The following is a 12572-nucleotide window of genomic DNA, read 5'->3' on the forward strand; positions in this document are numbered from 1 at the left end:
CGGCGGCGGAGGAGGAGGAGGACGACGAGGACGAGGATGAGGATGGCGACGCTGGCGGCGCGCACCGGTGTCTCGAGCGCGGCCCGGCCGCCGCGATCCTGGCGCTGGGGCCAGCCAGCCGCCGCTCCGAGCGAGCGAGCCAGGGGTCTCGCCTTCTCGAGCTGGGTCCCCGCGGCTTCCGCCCCTGTTGCGCCCGGAGCTCAGCCACAGATGTCCAGCCACAATTCTCGGTTGGCCGCAGACTCGTACAAGAATTGCGTTTGGACAATCAGTGGCGAAGCCCCTGAGTTCAGGGCCCCGGTCTCCTACGGGGCTCCCCCTCGCTCCCTAAAAGCGGGGGACCGGGAGACCTCCGGAGCCGCACGCCGACCGCCCGGCAGACGCTCAGCGGATGCAGCCCGTACCGCGGTAAGGTGGAGGGGCCGACACTCGGGTCTGACCCTGCTCGGGGAGTCCCCATCGCCCCCGGCGTGCGTCTCCTTCCGTCGCGGCCCTGGGTCCCTCAAGTGGCCCGCTTTGGCTCTCTGCGCGGCCCCAGGTTGGGGGAATCTCCGTCAGGCCCGGGGAACCCCGACTCCCCTCTCCCCACCCCCAGCCTGGGCTTCCCGCACTCGCCAGGAATCCAGAAAGCGGGGGCCCGAGGCCGGGTGGCGTCTCCGAGCCCGGGTCGGGACTGCCAGACTCGTGGGTCCCCGCCCCCGCTGTCCCCGCGCACGCACCGGCTCCGGTGCTCTCCGCTTCCCTGTGGCTGAGTCTCGGCCGGGGCGCCTGTCGCGGTGGTGGCGGCGGCCGGGGCGCGGCGGGGAGCGCTGGAATGCACCGCCGGGTCACCTGCCGTGCCCGGTGAGCCGGGCTGGGAGCCGGCAGGCTGGCGAGGCGCAGGGCTGAACCCCAGCGGGCGCCTCTGGCGGCTCGGGGCCGGGGCGGGCTTTTAGTGGGCCGCTCCAACAATACGGGCCTGGTGCGGAGAAAGGGGCTCGGCTGCAATTGGTACTGGATTTGAATAACGCCACGGGGCCATCAATGGTCATTGTGTCGGCGGGTAATGAATCTCCGCTGTCTCTCGGGCTGGCCAGGCAGCTGCAACCTGCGCTCAGGCTGCTCTTAAAGACATAGCGTGCCCCTCCCCGGGGGCGCCCCCCCTGTACTGGCCGGACCCCTCGCCCTCCTACCCCCACCCTGCGTCCTAGACTCCCGGTGTCCCGCCTGCTCCCTCCGCTGAACCCTTCGCCCGTCGCCCCCTCCCTTCTCCTGGGCCAGGCACCCGCATCTCGGCCCTGCGCTCCCATGGCCCTGACTCAGGCTCCCGGCCTTGGCTGAGCTTCCCTCTCCTGCCCCCGGGGGACTCCTGGCTTCCTATCCGCATTGAAGCTGAGGCCTCTGGAGCCTTCCTTCCTTAAGCTCCTGCCCCAGGGGCTTCCATCCGGAGGGTGTGGGGGAACAGTTTGGAGGTCAGAGGGTCGCCCCTTTTAAAAGGCTCTGTTGAAGCTTAAGGGAGGGGATGCAGTCCTGACCCCCAGGCCGAAGGTTTCGCCTCCAGGGACCACGTCCAATCCGTCGTTCCGCCACCCCCACCCCCCAGGATCCGCGGGCTGCAGGGACCCGGGACAAGGGCGATGCCCAGGACACCTCCTGCAGGCTCCTAGGTGCCTCTGCTCTGGCAGGGGCCGGGGGTGGGGAGCAGGGTGGAAGAGGGGCATGGAATCTTGTCTCTTACCCTGGACAGCCCACCCGTCCAGCAGGGCAGGGGCTCTGTCTCGCCCAGAGGCGCTCCCCACCCCCACCTCCGCCAGGAGGGGTTCTCAGTCTCCTGGGGCAGCACATGCCCAGTTTCTCGCCACAGCCCTCAGCCCTGCTTCCCCAACGAGTCTCACTCCCCACCCCGAGGGGAGTCTGTGGCCGTTCTTCCCATACCTCCTGCCCTCCATCGACCCCAGGGGTCCCCTCATCCCCTCCTCATGGCTGGGGGCCACCTTGCCACGTGCCCCCCTGAATTATCATGTTGGTGTGTGTGTCCTCACTGGGACAGGAAGTGGGTGCTACTGATCTCTGGGCCTCCGGGGCCTGGCGTGGCCCCTCCAGTCCGCCCTTGGACGTCGGCCGATGACTCGTCACGAACCACGTAAACCTCCAGGGATTTCTTACGAAAGCTGAAGGAACGTGGCATCCGGGGAGCCATTCCTGGGGTGACGGCTTTTTGTAGAGAGGGAGCCCCGCCGACTAACTGGGGCCTCCCCAGGGCCCTGCCCATCGGGCGACGACACCAACACTCACAAGCACCGAGGGTGGCCAGCACTGTGTGCACTAAAGGTCGTGGTGGCCTGCTGACGCCCCCAGCAGCTCTGGGAGGCAGGCGCTGCTCTCCGTCCAGCCTCGCAGACGAGGAAACCGAGACCGGCGGCAGGGCGGGTTGGAGCCTCGGCCCTAGCTGGCAGGTGGCGGAGCCAGGGATGAGAAGGGGACTGATGGGAGTGCTCACTGAAAACTCCAGACTCACCACCCCCCCAAAAAAGAAAACAAAAACAGGGAAAAAAAGTGGGTGGGGGAGTCTCCAAACCTGGGAGAACACCCAGTGTCTCCTTACAAATTAGAACCTTGTCCCGGCCCCACCCTTGGGGGGAACAGGGCCCCGAGGGAGTGGCCAGAGTGGGCTCTGCGGGACACAGAGCTCTCGCGCCGCCCCCCCCCCCCCCCCCCCCCCGCAGCTGCGTCCCAGGAGGGGGCCTCAGCGGGGTGTCAGGGCTCTTTAAAGCCCGCGGTTCTGAGCAGGAAAGGGCCGATCTGCCTCACTCTCGCCCTCAGGGAAACTGCCTCCAGTCACTGAACAGACGTTTGTAAAACGCCTACTGTGTGCCAGTGGGGGTCTGAGCAGTGGGCACAAGTCCCCAAAGGAGATGCACAGGGGGGCAGGTCAAGTGCAGGGCGGGCTCGGGGCGGGGGCAGGGTGCAGGAGGAGCCGCCCCGGGCAGTGGGGAGGTAGGTGAACTTGGGTGGGCGCCGGTCGTGCTGACCCTGTTCCAGGCAGCGGGAACTACAGCATGCCGCAAAGCTAGCAAGCAAAAAAAATTAATTAAAAAATGGTGAGTTCTGGGAAAGAAAAATCTGGCATGGCTGGGCACAGAGAGAAAGGAAGTTTGAGGTGGACCTGGGGTGACCCTGCTCGACCCTGCAGGACACGAGGAGGCTTTGGGATATTCTCCTCCCTGCAGCGGGGACCCTGAGAGGTCTGCCAAGTTCAGGTGTACGTCTTCAAAGGTTTGCTGGGGCTGATGCCTGGAGGATGGAGGAGCGGGAGGTGGGGGAGGGGAACCAGGGCTGGCGGGACCAGAGGAGAGCAAGCAGCTCAGCAGCTGCCGGTTTGCAGGGGAGAACCGATGGTGGCCCGGCTCAGGTGACGCCGGAGCAGGGCCCCAGACTGTGCTCACCACCGTCCGGCTGGCCTCAGGCGGGCCACGTGGTGACGAGTGACATGCAGTGGGCGCCTGCGCATGCCCTTTGTCGGTTGGAGGCTGAGGGGAGTGCCAGACAAAGACCCGCAGGGTCTGGTGTTGCCTCCCTAGAAGTGCCCGCCCAGTGGACAGGAAGACCTGCTCAGACACACCGACACCCAGCCAGTCCCGGCGACAGCAGCAGAGCCGCAGGCCAGCGCTGCAGCTGAAGGGGGAGTGCAGTTCCCCGGGATCACCGGAGACCAGCCCTGCGTGCCGGCGGGGAGGCCGTGGGACGCTTCCGGAAGAGGCAGCGTGGCCGTGGGCTCCCAGCGTCGGTGAACGCCAGTGGCCTGACTGGTAGTCAGCGGCTCCATGAAGTGGGCGCGTGGGGCCGGGCCTTCCTCCGGAGAGGTGGCCGCGGTGCTGCAGGGCCCAAACGCACCCTGCCTTGGCCGGCGGCAAAGCCGCGTCCTTGTCTGCACACGCACACACACGCACACACACGCACACACACAGGACATGTGTTTAGGCCCTGCGTGCACTCAGCCGCTCCCAGCCTCTGCTCTCTCGCTCCCTCTTCGACACTGGCTCTGAGAGAGAAGGTCGCAGAGCTGTCCACACGGCCAGGTCAGCACGTCCTTCCTCCCGGAACTGGCGTGCGACCAGACAGCGTGCCTGCACAAAGGACCTGCTCAGTGAATGTCTGCTGAATGAGTGAATGAAGAATGAGCGAATGACTGCATCACAACTAAATGAATGGGTGGGTGGACAGACAGACAAATGAAGGAGAAGACAGATGTTGAGACACTGGAGTGGAAGATGAGTGAGCGAAGCATCCACAGGGGCCAGGAAGGCCGCCTGCCCACTGAGGTTCCAGGTGTGGAGCTGCAGGCCTTGCTGTGCGTGCGCGGGGGTCCCTGAAGGGGGCTCCCTTCACGCTGCGGTTACCATTCTGTGCCTCAGAGGCGGGCCCAAGGCCCAGAGCGTGGCAGGCAGGTGCCCAGGGAGCAGCTGTGGTGACAGGCCAGGCAGGCTGCGCCTACATGCCAGACGCTCCCCACCCTGTCCCGAAGTGTTCCCATCGGTCCGGGCTCCCCCGAAGCCGGGCCTGGCAGCTGGCGTTGGAGAAGAGAACCCCGCCCTCTCCTGGTGCGCACGCAGTGTGCCCGCAGTCGGCTTGCGCCTGCTCTGGGCTCCGGTTGCCCCATGTGTACTAAGCGAGTTCTCCAGGAGTAGCCGGCACTCCTACGTGGTGACCACTGAGTGGTCTACATTCAGAAAGGAACTGAGCCCTGGCCAGCGTAGCTCAGCGGGTTGGGCCTTCGTTTCCCGGCCAGTTGCAGGTCCAGTCCCTGGTCGGGGCGTGTATAAGAGGCAGCCAATTGATGTTTCTCTCTCACATCGATGTGTTTTCCCTTCTCTTTCTCCCTCTCCCTTCTCCAAAACCAAATAAATAAAAATCCTTTTTTCTAAATAAATGGATTGACAACCTGACAAAGCCAGACCACTGTCCTCACTCACAGAGGACCCTAAGAACCCCTGCATAACAACGTGTTTCTGTTTATAACCATGTCCCCCCGCCCACCCCCACCGAGATAGGAGAGGGCGGGTCAGGGCAGCCTTTCTAGCTGAAGCAGCCGCCTCCACCCACCTGGGCGGCTTCACCCCGCGATGCCGCGCTGTCTTCGCTGGGCGCACCCCTTGCTGGAACCCTCTGGCTGCTCGGCTGCCTTACTCGCCTCTCCTCCAGGAGGTCAGCCCCATGTGGGCAAAGACCCCCCCATCCTGTTCAGTCCTGTGTCCACAGCACCTAGAACAATGCCTGACCCTTAGAAGGTGCTGACTGCTTTTTACTTGAACTTTATTGACTTCTTTTTAGAGACAGGGGAAGGGAGGGAGACAACGAGGGACAGACACATCAATGTGTGGTTGCCTCTCGCACGCCCCCTTCTGGGGATCTGACCCGCAACCCAGGCATGTGTCCTGACTGGGGATTGAACCTGTGACCCTTTGGTTCGCAGGCTTACGCTCAATCCACTGAGCCACAGCAGCCAGAGTGGTGCTGATGCAGCCAGGTGCTGAATAAAAGCAGTGCTTTTGTTAAGTGCCTGGGTGAACGGATCACTGACACCCAGCTGCCAATGCCGTATGTTAAGCACTGGGCCCGGGCTGACACTTCGGTAGGTCACCGCTGCTTTGTGAGACGCCATGACCCTCCTGATTTTGCACACCAGGGACCTGAGGCTCAGAGGAAGCTGCTTCCTCCAGCTACAGAGCTGCCGAGGGACACAGCCAGGTTTTACACAGCAAAAACCACGTCCCTAACCGTGCCACCGGCTGACACCGCACTCTGTCACCCCGGGGAGGTTGAAGCCATTGGAAGAGTTGGGACTCAGACACACTGTCTAATTCCATGTATAAAAATATCCAGAATAGAGCCCTGGCTGGTGTGGCTCGGTGAATTGAGTTCCCGGCCCACGAACTGAAAGGTTATAGGTTCAATTCCCAGTCAGGGCACATGCCTGGGTTGCGGGGCCAGGTCCCCAGTCGGGGGTGTGTGAGAGGCAACAGATCGATATATATCCAACACATCTTTCCCTCTCCTCCCCTTCCCTTCCCTCCCCTTCCCTCCCCTTCCCTCCCCTTCCCTCCCCTTCCCTTCCCTTCCCTTCCCTTCCCTTCCCTTCCCTTCCCTTCTCTTCCCCACTCTCTTAAAAAAGAAAAAAAAAATTCCAGAATAGGAAAATCTGTAGAGACAGAAAGCAGATTAGTGGCCGGCCAGCTCGGGCTGGCGGGAGGGAAGTTGGGGGAAACGAGGGAAGGCTGATGAGGAGTTAGTTTCTTTGGGGCGTGGTGATGGGAATGTCCAAAAATGGGTTGTGGCGATGGTCATACAACTGTGTGAACTCACTAAAAGCCATTCAACTGTCCGTGTGAACTGGGCAGACTGTGTGGTGTGTGAGTCACATCTCGATAAGCCTGTTGTTCAAGACAGCTTGGGCTCAGGAACCTCACCTCTGCCACTCACCTGCCGGGCCCATCCCTTCACGTCCCTGAGACTCAGCTCTCCACCCAGTAAACTGGGAAGAATGAATGTCTCGTGGGGTTCGTGTGAGCATTAAGTGAGATAATACGTGCCCTTATCCCCGTTGCAGGAAGGAGGAAGCTCGGGCCCAGAGGAGGGGAGTGGTTGGGCCCGGAATGCGTGCTGTGGGGTGACGGATGAGGGGCCGGGGCCTGAGTCTCCAGGCACTGCTCCTCCTTTTAGCGTTATGGGGCAGGGGGACCGGGCCAGTGTCTGTGTGCCCACCTAGTCCCCCCACCGCCACCTCTCTGCTCCACCTCCACCTTCTCCTGGGCCCCGAGGCCCTGCCTCCCCACCACCCGGGCCAGGGCACGCTGAGGTGTCCAGGTCCCCCCAGGGCACAAGATACCCTCTCCCCCAGCCCCCACCCCGCTTCCCTCCAGGGGCCATGATGCTGTCTTGCTTTCGCTTGTAATAAAGAAAATATTTCAGCTACCCTTCCACAGTTGCTTGGCAACCCCAAAGCGGGGTGGGGGGGGGCCAAGGGGAGGAGGGGAGGGAGAGGACTCGGGAGCCAATCTGGAGACAAAGAGTAGGATTTGGGTGACACGGAGCCCGTCCGTACTGCTAACCTGGCCTGGCTGGGACCGTGGGCGAGGGCGGGGCTCCCCCCACCCCTGTGTCTCACACCAATAAATATGGATTAGGGAAATGGGCAGCGTTTTTCCCACGGGCCTGAAAGGCCGCATCTGACCTTTCTACCCCCTTTATGTACCAACGTGACAGTCAGAGGGAGCAAAGAGCAGGACCCCCTCAGATGCCTCCCCCCATGGCCTTCTGACTCGAGGAGACTTGTCACCCTCCTCCTCCCCCCGGCCCCAGACTGGGTCACGGCCCGTCCCGGCCCCTGTCCCAGGGGTGAGGAGAAGGCTGGTCTCCAGGTGGGAGCCCGGAGCCCCGGCCTCAAGGTCCACCTCGGGCCCTGCCTGCTTCGATGGCTCAGAGCCAGGTGAGGGGGCAGGTCCTGGGTTGGCCCGGAAGGGGGCTCCCGGCCTCAGGTGCCAGCCTCTGCCACGTGGCTCCCTGCTCCGCGCCCGTCTCCCCAGCCCGCCTCTGCCTGGACGGACCCTCCAGCTGGAGCCCTGCTCGCCACCGTCCTCTCTCCTCCCCTGTCCCCCTGGCTCTGCCCACCTCCCTTCACGCTCCTCGGTCCCTCCCTCTGGCGTCTCTCTCTCCCTCTTCCTCTCCAGGGTGGGCCCCCTCTGCCCCAGTCCTCCTCCTATTGTGGTCCCCCCCCCCAAAAAAAAAAAACAACTAGGAAGCCCGTGAAGCTGGCCATCCCCAAAGAGAAGGCGGCGGGAGGGGTCGTGAAGGAGGGCGGGGTGAGTGGTGATCTCTCCCCCTGGTGCCCTGGCTCCCGGGCCGCTGGCTGGGGGTGGAGAGAGGCCGCTGTGAATGGAGTCAGTGTGGAGCCGGGAAAAGCAAACACGGCGGCCTGGGCCACGCTGGCCTGCTGGGGCGGGGGCGGAGGGGGGGTAGGCACAGGACAGGGCAGGGGCCCGGGCTCCCTCTCCCTCCATCAGCTGTCTCCTGGCCCCTGCAGGCCCGTGGCTTCCTGGAGGACCTTTGCCCCACAGTGTCCAGAAGGGGGGTGGGTTTAAGGGCTGGGGACAAATTCTGTAAGAAACACCTTCACCTTTTTCCCAGGAATCCTTTCCTGCCCCCCTGCCTCACCCCCAGCCTACTTGCCCAGCAGATGCCAGGAAGTCTGTGCCAGGAAGGGCTGGCTGGCACCTGCGGGCCTGCCTGACCAGCCCGTCTCAGCAGCAGGAACTGGGTGGGGAAGTCAGCTTGTGCCCGAGGCGGGCCCAGCAGTGCCAGCCGCCTTCCCAGGCCGAGGGGGACCCCAAGGTGCTCTGCCCAGGTGAGTGCTACTCTGTGCCCACAGACAGGCAGGGAGGGAGCGTGAGCTGTCCTTTCCGGGACTAACTCCCGGCGCCCCCACACCCGTTGCGAGTCCCTGAGAATCTGCGACATTTCCCACTGGGCTGCCTTGCCCTCTGTCCGGGGGCGCACGTGACACTGGCGGTTCCGGCGAGGAAGCCAAAGGGATGGTTGGGGAAACCGGAGGCAAAGCAGGGTGAGGGGGGCAGGAGGGGCTGGTGTGTGGGGAGCAGGACCCCCGGGTCCCGGCCAGCGTTCGGACTGGACCCGTGGACCCCTAGCGCTGCCCCTGGCGGCCCCCTCTGAGCCCTCGGGGTCTGAAAGACTTGCAGGATGAGCGCGAGAGGGTTAGCAGCGCACCCTGGGCGACACAGTGAGCTGCAGCCCTGGGACTCAAACCCACCAGGTCCCCTTAGGACGCCGAGGGCAGCACTGTTCGTGCTACCGACGCCACGCTTGGCCATCTGTCCTTGCTCTGCACGCACAGGTCGGTCCCTGCGGACCGAAGGGCCGGGGCAGACTCTGGGCAGCGCCTCCTCGGGTCCCCTCTCCTTCTGGCCTCTCTCCAGGAGCCACACCCGGGGCTGACCGCCCTGCTCAGGCACGGGGGGTGGGGCGGAGCCGCTAGCTCCGTTCACTGTCTCGGGGAAGCCGCGGCTGGCCTTTACCTTACGGATCCCAAAGAACAGCCGCCCCCCCTGCCCCCATGCTCTCAGGTCTAACCGCGGGCCCTCATGCTGCAGTCCAAGCCCAGCCACGTCCTGGAAAGCAAGGTCTACAGCCGACTGTCTGCCACGGCGTCCCCGCAGCGCCCACCTGGAGGTGTCCTGGCCACAGGGCCTGGCGGGGAGGACCTTGCCAAATGGAAACAGGCAGTGCCCATAGTGATTCTGGCGCCATGGAGGCCGGCCAGAGAGGGGCAGGGAGTCCAGTTTCAAACCCCAGCTCTGCGTGGGCGTGGCTGACTGACTCGGATTCCCACACCTCAGTGTCCTCCTCGCCTGTGAGGTAGAAATACCCGCCACTGCCCTGGCCGGTGTGGCTCGGTAGGTCAGAGCGTCATCCCATAGACCAAAAGTTCTCGGGTTCGATTCCCAGTCAGGACATACACCCAGCTGTTCCGGGCCTTCCCTGTACCTCACCGGATGGTCCCCACACTCCTGTAAGGCGGGCACAGTTGTACAGATTGGGAAACCGAGGCAGAGGGCGCTGAGGTGACCTGTCCTCCATAGACACACTACCGGGAAAAACCTAGTTGGCTTTCGAACCCACGGCCCGTCTCCAGAGCCCCAGGAGTCCTTAGATGTTCCCTCTCCTGCCTCTGATTCCTGAGGGGTCCCCGCTAGGGGTCATGGTGTCTAGTCCCTAGCATGTGGGTGTCTGCCCGGGCCAACCTCTGCTCACGGGCAGGAATCAATCTCGTTTCTGAAGGCACCTGCTCCAAGGGTGGAATCCCCCCTGGGGGTAATCAGACATTTATTTATTCATAGCCTTCTGGCCGGGAGAAGAGGCCCTCCCACCCAGAACGCACCCCGGTCCAGCTGCCTCCAGCCTCTCTCTCCTTCCCGCCGCAGCCTAATCAATCAGAGGTGAACCAGCCCCACGCTGCCCCAGCCCCGCAGCCTCCCCGCTGCGTGGGCCTACACAAGCGACCCCACCTCTCGGGGCGCCGGGCATCGGCCGTAAACTGGAGTTAACGATGATGCACCTGCTTTGTGAGGCTGCTGAGGACCGAACGAGGTAAAAGAGGTCGAGCAGCCCACGCTTTCCGGGGTCGTTTCCGTACACTCCGTTACCGGAGAAGTTTTCTCTGAGAGCACAGAGCACCCAAAACCCGAGGGGAGGCCCAGAGTTCTCCCCGGAGTGCGGAGCTGGCTCCAGCGTTGCTTCTGCAGCCGTCATTTGTGCTGATCATCAGTTGTCCGTTCCTCTCTGCCTTTGGGAGAGGAGGAGGGGGAAGAGGCCGTGAGGGCTCCGCATCGTCGTTTAGAAAGGCCGAAGGCCAGGACAGGGTTGGTGGTCACAGAGCCCGGCACCCATGTGCTTGGAATGCAGCAGTAAATACTCATCACCATCACCATCATCACCATCACCATCATCGTCATCGACACTGCAAGGTCTGAGCCTCCGGCCTTTGGCCTTACAGTTTGGCCTCCTTATTACAGACAGGGACACCGAGCCCCAGAGTGGGGGACTTGTTAGGTCACATAGCAAATGGGTGGTGGAGCAGGAAGTAACTCTCAGCCCCTCCGCCCCCTGCCCATTCCCATTTGGATTTCTTCTCCTTCGCCCCTTCCTCACCTCCAGGCCTCCTCCAGCATGCCCAAGGTCAGGGCCTGGCACCCAGCCCCCCCCCCCAGGCGGAGCCCAGGAGAGCAGTGAGGGGCTCGGAGCAGCAGGCCCGGCACTCTCAGCCCCGGCTCTTTGTCTGCCGCTTTGTGATGGTAAGTGCCGCTCCTAAATCAGTTCTGTGACACTGTTATTGTTGCCCAGGGCGCGAAGAGTCTAAACTTTTCCCCTGAGGTCAAGAATGTGGCCAGTCCCCAAGCCGCCCGGAGCAAGGGGCCTGGGTGGCTGGGGGTGGGGCTGGGGCCTCACCCCGAGCTGGGTCGAGATGCGGCGGGGAGGGGTCAGTGGGAACAAAACACTTTGAAATGCCTCCTCTCCATCACTGCCAACATTGTCCGCTGCCCACGGGGGGCCTGGCACCGCCTCGCCGGGGCTCCGGCCCCCAGCCCTGGCCGGCCCGGCCCGGCATCTGAAAATGGACAGAAGGTTATTGTCCCTCCTTGCAGCCCTTTGTCTGCCCCGGTTCCAGATGTCTAGGCTGGGACCAGGGAGCTGACCCATGGTGGGCCGGGGGAGGGGACAGAGGGGGAGAGCACGGGTCACTGCGTCCTGAGGGGTCGTTCCCAGACCCTGAGACACCACCCAGCCATGGCCTAGTCACCTCCTGGGCTGTCTTGGCCCGGGGATGGTCCCTGCTCCCTTGTCCCTCCTCACCTTCCTCTAGACCAGGGTCCGGCCTCAGGAAGGAAGGCCGCGGGGGTGCAGGAGTGAAGAATGGGGTGCCTTGGGATCCCTGTAGCTCCCCCTGGTGACTGTGCCCCTGGGCAGCCTGCTGTCCCCTGTGTCAGGGTGCATTCACTCACGAAGTAACTATGGAGCCCTCCTACGCGCCAGCTCTGTGCCCGGCGCCGCCGGGGTGCCCCGTGGTGGGCGACGCCACCCTTCCAGGTTGTGGGTAATGGCCCTAATAGGAAGGGGCGATGTGCCTCCCGCTTTCTCGGTGTAGGGTGGCGTGCTAACCACGTCACCTGCGTTATCTCATCCTCCTCCCAACAGACGGAGGACGCAGTGGGTGCGTTCCTGTGTCTGTTTTCCAGCTTTGGACACGGAGACTCCGAGACGTGGAGTCTCTGCCCGAAGCCCGGCTGCCAGCAAGCAGCAGGGCCGGGATCCGAGCCCAGGCTGACTGCCGCCACCAAGAGGAATCATCTGCTAATAAATACTTGGAAGGTGTGGGACCCGGAGCCTGGCGCCGCTCCGGCTCGGCCTGCGGGAGTGGCGGGGGTGGGGGGGGGGGCGGAGGCCACTGTGCCCCTTGGCTTCCCATTTCCCGGACGGTGCTAACTGAGGCCCAGGCCAGGGAAAGAAAGCCCGGGGCGAGGAACTCGGGGGGACTTACATAGCAGCAGCAACAGTGATCCTGGCGCCACGGGGGCCAGCCAGAGAGAGGCAGGGAGTCCAGTTTCAAACCCCAGCTCTGCGTGGGCGTGGCCGACTGACTCAGATTCCCACACCTCAGTGTCCTCCTCGCCTGTGAGGTGGAAATACCCGCCGCTGCCCTGGCTGGTGTGGCTCGGTGGGTCGGAGCGTCATCCCATAGACCAAAAAGTTCGCGGGTTCGATTCCCAGTCAGGACAGTGTGGGTTCGATCCCCGGTCGGGGTGCATAGGAGAAGGTGACCATTGATGCTTCTCTCTCTGTCTCTGCCTCCGTCTCCCTCCCTCCCTCCGTCTCTCTCTCTCTCTCAAAGCAATGAAAAAATGTCCTTGGGTGAGAATAAAAAAAAAAAAAAAGAAAATATTCCCGACTTCCCAGGGTAGTTGTGAAAATTAAGTCACATCACACACTTCAAGCACTTAGCGCCGTGCCTGGCACCCGGCGGC

This window comes from Phyllostomus discolor, chromosome 3 (genome assembly GCF_004126475.2).
Source record: "Phyllostomus discolor isolate MPI-MPIP mPhyDis1 chromosome 3, mPhyDis1.pri.v3, whole genome shotgun sequence".
Taxonomy (NCBI): Eukaryota; Metazoa; Chordata; class Mammalia; order Chiroptera; family Phyllostomidae; genus Phyllostomus; species Phyllostomus discolor.